The sequence below is a fragment of the Chanodichthys erythropterus genome, chromosome 4 (genome assembly GCF_024489055.1).
Source record: "Chanodichthys erythropterus isolate Z2021 chromosome 4, ASM2448905v1, whole genome shotgun sequence".
Classification (NCBI taxonomy): Eukaryota; Metazoa; Chordata; class Actinopteri; order Cypriniformes; family Xenocyprididae; genus Chanodichthys; species Chanodichthys erythropterus.
Window position 1 is genome coordinate 29,592,018 of NC_090224.1, and position 7,265 is coordinate 29,599,282.

The 7,265-nt window shown below is 35.2% G+C and overlaps 1 protein-coding gene across 2 annotated transcripts in view; it reads right to left on the minus strand.

Annotated features, from left to right (window-relative positions):
• plekhg3 (pleckstrin homology and RhoGEF domain containing G3) overlaps window positions 1-3,026 on the minus strand; it is a 92,224-nt gene extending 89,198 nt beyond the window's left edge. For both annotated transcript variants that reach the window (XM_067384692.1, XM_067384693.1), the window contains exon 1: window positions 2,833-3,026. The gene's annotated coding sequence lies outside the window, so the exon portion shown is untranslated. The remainder of the gene's footprint in view (window positions 1-2,832) is intronic.
• Between the last annotated feature and the right edge of the window lie 4,239 nt (window positions 3,027-7,265).

The window sequence follows — 7,265 nt, forward strand, 5'->3', positions numbered from 1 at the left end:
ATTACCAAACACTCACTAGTATGATTTCATTGTTTTGATGACTCTTTGATTTACTCTTATTGTAAACAGTAGAAAAATAGTGATAATAATGAATGAAAAGGTATGTCTAAACCTTTGACTGATTGTGTATTTCAAAGAGCAGCAGATTTAACAGTCAAATAACAAGTCTCCAATATCAGGCTAAGGCAAATATTAATCAATAAACAGAGTTTGTTTAGTGACATCAAGTTGTCCTGGTGATAAAAGGGACAAACTGTGGTTATAACAGGAACCCAATGCTGCATCTTTTGGACCACTGACCCATTTCTAACCACTCATTATCTATGGTATCTATGGTAACTTCAAAAAACAACAGGAGTCAAACAACAACATTAAAAAAACTATGATTCTTTAAGCAAGGATTTGCCTACAAACTGGAGACAAGTGCATTTTTAAACAGAGTGTTCCTTCCTTATCTGTCCAGGATCAGGAAATGAAAGAAGCTGTCTGGCACTCAGCCAGAGGCAGGACTGGAAAAGGAACTGGGTGAGTCTACAATTCTATCACAGGTTTAACACACTCTCACAAGGGACCCATTAACTAAGACTTCCCCAACCTGTTAGTGCCAAGAACCAGTGGCTGGTATCTCAAACCTAATCAGCTGAATACCTAGACAGAATTTGAGAACATCACAAGCTACATTCAGACTGGACATTTATTCCTGAAAATTGTAGGGGATGTGTGTGGTGTTGATGAAAGAGCAGGTTTACTTGACAAGTACATAAGATGTCACACTTTACAGGACTGTCTGGGATGCATGTGAATAAGACCACAGATTAATGAAAAGCTCTAGTAGTGTGAATGAACAAAAATCTGCAATAACAGAACAACTTCTCCAGAAATTTTCCAAAATATCTGTGTGTAAGAGGCTTTAGACATACTCTGCATCACCTCAGCTCACAGCTTATCTGGACTTGAACATTTGGTGCACATAGAAATAACAAGTGCTGGCTACAATCTGATCACTGATCACTGGATAAACTCCACTAAACTCAACATACAACTAAAACAAGCTGTGGTTGGTTGCTTTACAGATGCTCCATTCCTGTCAGGTGGGCAGGTCTCTTCACCAGAATAAGCTACAACAAAGACCAGACAAGTTAAACGCCTGACTACTCATAACTAAAGATGCCCAAACATGCTGCTAGGTAGGCAGCTGACCACATTTTTTTTGGTCTTGTCTACACAAATACGTTTTTGTTTTAAAACATCATCTTTTTCTCTCCGTTTTGGCCTGCAAAAATTGAATTTGTTGAAAACGGGAAGTGTATACATTTGAAAATGCAGTTTTTGCGTTGTAGTGTGGACTTTGAAAACAGAGGTATTCGAAAATGATGATGCATGTTTAGTCATGTCATGTGTACATTGTACTGCCAGATATCTCAGTATTGAGCATGTTATGTGCTATTCACTTTCACATCGTTGCTAAATACATCTTACTTTGTTCACTCTAAATATCACAGTCCTGCAATTAATTTGTCCTGTGGCAAAACATGAGGACAGTTACATTTTAGACTGAACATATAATGGTGGTTGAGTGTGACCTGGACGAATCAGTGAATGGTGAGATATTTTGCTAAATAATATGATCCTTCCAGAAGAATAGCATGAAAACTTGATTATGTCTGTTCTGTCTGTATGATCTCAGTGAACTTTTAAGAGGTTCTACACATGCACAGTCAGGTAAACTTAGTGTTTCCCGACATTTCAGTGTGGATGAGAAACTTTTGGAAAACGCTAGTGTGGATGGAGAGCATTTTTAATTGAAAACACAGTTTTCAAATGTATCCGGATTAATGTAAACATAGCCTTAGACACATCCAGTAGACGCGCAAATGTGCCTAGCAGTGAAGGTGGGTAAAAGAGCTTTAATGGTAGTTCAAGGCATTTTTGTTTTTGCATCTACAACACATAATGAAATGTACAAAGCCCATAGTGACATGATAAAAACTGGCAGGAGCTTTATATTTGTAAAGATGTCCTAATAACTGAGAACATTCCTCAGAGATTGAGTCACAAATCCTGCCTCTTTCACAATTCTCTGGCTGAAATGTATCTTTTACATGCATTATACAACTGAAGGTCTTCCTGCAGATCTGTTTTCTTTCCTGTAGAAACTTATGAAACAACTGTTATCTTGTTTGATAGACTGATAGGCTGTGGCAAGTCTTTCGATCAGAGGTTTTTCTACCTCTGTGGTTTTTCTGCTAAAGTGTTTGCTTAATCTACTAGAGAGGAAATAGTTCTTTTGTTGAGTAACCTAGTGCAGAATTTGAAATATAGGCAATACTTGATTTTACATCACAACTTTTCTGTTTAAAATATTCAATATTGTATCAGACTTTTAATCCACACTGTGTATGCTATATATTCTTGTTCGACAGAGCTGCATATAGGTCTATATCTAGTCAGTCAAGGTTTTTAAATCGTCTTATTTTCAACACCTTTTTCAAAGCTTCAAATCATCTCATCAAAGGTTTAAACTAAGAGGTGAGTTAAAAGAATAAAATATATAGCGTATATAACATGCAAATATTTATTCTCGAAGCTGTCATCCACAATCCAAGTGACTGTCGCTTTCGGGTGACGAACATATGGCATTTAACGCACACTTTCAACTTTTGCAGTTTGCTTGTGAATACAATGCCCACATACTTTACATTCCTCCCGGAAAACATCAGTGGAGGTAGATAACTTTTTACACATTTACAAAATGAAAGCATGATAAAAACTAAAACCTTTAACATAAAATAAAGTTTAGGAACGTAAGGTATAGCTCATACAAGCACTTACCAATACAAGAGAAATAAAGTTTAAAAGCTTCGAAAGACTTCAGCCAAACAGTCCGTGATAAAGTTGCATTTATGTTAACAAAGTCTCTGTGGCACGAAAAAAAGACTTGTCGAGGTACAAAAGGACAATAAAAAAAGGTTGTCCTGCTCAAACTCCCCCGTTTGTTGCTTGTAGCTGTAATGATGACAGCATGATCATGTTCGCCTCCTGTAACACTCCGCTTTTTTCGAAAGTCAACGAGTGCGCATGCGCGTCTGTTTAAGGATGTGTGCGCGTCAGTGTCGATGTGCGTTTGCGCGCTCATGAAATTCTTTTAACAGAGCATACGATAATAATTACTTAACTGTATTGAAACAGTAATTAGTTATTTTAAATAAATATTTTTTTTACGATTTTTAATATTTTATACACATTTAAAGCATACTATTTCTTTATTGTTAAAATTTTATTTTTTAATTTTTTTTTAAATATTTCAATTTGCATGTCCACATTATTCATCATCATTACATTTTAATGGGTTAATTAGAATAAAGAAATGAAACATACCTGAATGTAGCTTTTAAATTAAAACATTCTGCTTTCACTATACGTTGTTTTGATTGATTGATTGATTGATCGATTGATTGATTGATTGATTGATTGATTGATTTGGTGTTTAGTTCAACCCTGTTGAGATGTCACTTTTCCAACTTTAAAAATAAAAGTTTGATCTTTCTGACACTTTTAGAAAGTAGCAACTGAAATTTTCAGGCACAAATGGCACCATGTCCCTTTAATGTCCTAACGTTTATGTATAGATTGACAAACAGACATTTATGACTCTTGGGACTTAAAAATGCATGATGCAAAAGTTTATGCTTTAATGAAAGATAAAACTCAGGAAGTATGTCTCATGAGTCATCTTAAAGGGATAGTTCACCCAAAAATGAAAATTATTCCATGATGTACTCACCCTCAAGCCATCAGGTGTATATGACCGGAGATAAAAATATTCTTAGTCCTCCAAGGTTTATAACGGTTGTGAATGGCTGCCCAAATACTGAAGACAAAAAATGCATCCATTCATTAAAAAATTAAACCATACGATTCCAGGGAGTTAATAAAGGCCTTCTGAAGTGAAACGATGCATTTGTGTAAGACAAGTATCCTTATTTAAAACTATAAAGTAAAATAACGAGCATCCAGCACGGCAGCCATATGCATTCGACATATATCCAAAAAGCGCTAACTTCTGCGATGTAGTACACAATGCCATGACGTTCTACATTATGTCATGACATAGAGAATTTGGGCAGCCATTCACAACCATTATAAACCTTGGAGGACTAAGGATATTTTTTAAATATATCTCTGATTGTGTTTGTCTGAAAGAAAATATATACACATATACACCTAGGATGGTTTGAGGGTGAGAAAATCATGGGATATTTTTTTGGGTGAACTGTCCCTTTAATCACAGCTTTCTTAGGCTACGTTCACACTGAAGGCTGAAACGACCCAATTCCGATTTTTTTTGCCCCTATGCGACCTGTATCTGATCTTTTCATGACAGTCTGAACGACACAGATCCGATCTTTTCAAATGTGACCCAGGCCACTTGGGTATGTGGTCCTGAATCCGATACGTATCCGATCTTTTGAAATGCGACCTCCGTCTGAACGGCCAGACCACATGTATTCACGTTCACACAGGAGATCACAAAAGATCGCATTTAATTGAAAATGTGAACGGCCTTGCAAAAAAATTGAATTTTTTCAAAAAATCTGAATTGAGCATTAAGCCCTGCAGTGTGAACGTAGCCTTATATGCAACCGTTATTTTACTCATGTTATAAATATACAGTCTTTTCACATAACAGTCTACAAATATGTCATTATTAAGATGAACATTAAAACAAAACACGCCAAGACATGCCACAAACGTGTTTGTCAACCAACGCAACCAGCAGGACAGGTGTATGAATTCTGTTCCCATGTCAACTGTCCTTAACCAGAAAAACTGGAAGACTATGTGTCTTGAAGTTAATTCTTACATGACTCATGGCAAACAAAACACCCCACATTAAGAAAGGACATCTGTTTAAAGAACACACTTTCGCTCATTTTAGGGAATCGATAAAAGTAAGAATGTAAACATGGTATTTCAGAAACCTTAGACTCTGCCTCATTGTATGACAAATCAGCATGCACACATCCTGGCCCAAAAAAATCAAGCAAAAGAAAAATGGAACAACAGGGTGAAAAAGAATGACAACCATCATGTGAACTGTATCAACCTGATCTGAGTTATACAGTGTTTTGTTGGTGTTTTAAATTTATAAAACGTGCCACTCCCTAATGAATAAATTAACCTTGATATTTAAAGGGATCGTTCACCCAAAAATTAAAATTCTGTTATCATTTAATCACCCTCAGGTTGTTCTGACTAAGTTTCTTTGCTCTGTTGAACACAAAAGAAGATATTTTGAAGAATGTTTGTAACCAAACAGCTGATGGGGGCCCTTAACTTCCATAGTATTTCTTTTTCCATACTATGGAAGTCAATGGGGTCCATCAACTGTTTGGTTACCCATATTCTTCAAATTATCTTCTTTTGTGTTCAGCAGGAGAAATAAATTCATACAGGTTTGGAACAATTTGAGGGTGAGTAAATGATGACAAAATTTTCATTTTTGGGTGAACTATCCCTTTGAGTTGAGAGCCAAACATTATCATTTAAATCAGATTGCTTTGTTATTCAGTATGGTCACTGAGAGATCAGTGATGATATTATAATGGCTGGTTTCTTAGTTAAGACATTTCAGACAAGACCGAACAAGTCAGGACTTGCTTTGAAGTGACAGATCCCATGGAAACATTGGGTGGATGTTTGGCTTTTGTCTAAAACCATTGTGTTGATCAAGTAATTCAAGGTGAAGAATTAAGTTAGAAGTTAACAAAAAAATAAATAAATAAATAAATGAAAAAATACAAGACATAACAACAGAAAAGGTCACTGGCATGTTATAATTTTAATGTAATTTTATTATGATATACAATCCTAGTGAGAAAAAATGATTAGTAGTTATATTTTTAATTATTACAAAATTATTACAAACATGATGGTGAATTTTGACAAAACACTAGCCTTCAACATACGGTATATAGCATACATTGAGGTGATTAGCTATAACTTTTATATTGGAGAAATTGTGTCTTCTAGTAGTGGACAAGAAAGAAACCAGGTCAGTATCAAGGAAATATGCATAATTATGCAGGAAATCTTTCCTCAAGCTTGACGTCTCATACTGATCCCCATTCATTATTATTAGCGTTCTTGTTATTTGTACACTGAAACAATTACATGTTTGTACACGAATACTGTAAATGTATACATTTTAATCTATTTATTATTATTTTATTTACTCCAAAGTATCTGACATGCAAATGTAAATTTGTGTCAACAATATGTATAAAATATTCAATAAAAATCCCCATCTATAACCACAAACAAATGTGATGACCAGTATGATAAGCGCTAAGAAAAGTAACAGGTTCATCATCACATGCGTTTTCTGCAGCTATATGAACAAACATAAGAATTAGATTCCCTTTTAATCCCTTTGTAACTTGCAACCAACTTTCAAGCAACAGCGATGGGCCCATTTTCTTATGCCTTATTTTTGCTCATTCTACCCCGTTATAACGTTAGTACTTATATGGAAATGTTTACTAAATTCAATTTATTGCTGCTTGTCCTGTAAGCATGTTTACTGCCAACTGGGACTCGTTACTGCCAATAGATGTCGCTATTGTGCTGTCTACCAAACATAACGAGGTCTACCAGTGGATTAATATTTAGGTTAGCACAATCTCATAACTTTTAGAAATAGAAATTAAATGCTGATTTAGTACATTAAGTCACCTTAAGTGTTTTTCACCTTAAGCGTTTTAAAATATCCAACTGTCTAGTGATTGAAATAATGCAGTATGTGCTGTATATGGATCACAAGTGCCCAAAACTTGCATTTTGTCCACACGTTTGTTTTTCTTTTGAGATGGAAAATGTACAGGCCTGTGCTGCAGTTCTAAGGCTGTTTTGCCCTCCATGTCCCCCATGTAAGTCAGTAACTGAAAACTATGAATTGTCAAGTGGTCACCTTTATTTATATAGTGCTTTATACTATAGATTGTTTCAAAGCAGCTTTACAGGGATAAAGAGGAAAATTCAATGATGCAAATAGTTAAATTCTGTAGTAAAACACCTCTAAAAAGGAAAATAGTGTCAGTGTTTAGCTTTAATAACGGTGTAAAGTCCATCAATTATGAAATGAATTCAATTCAGCTATAAGGCAGCTCTACAGAAAACAGTGATGTCATTGTCATCATCGAAATGTGACCCATATTGAGAAACAAGCAAAAATACGCAAAAAGCTCACAAATTAATAAGTTCTC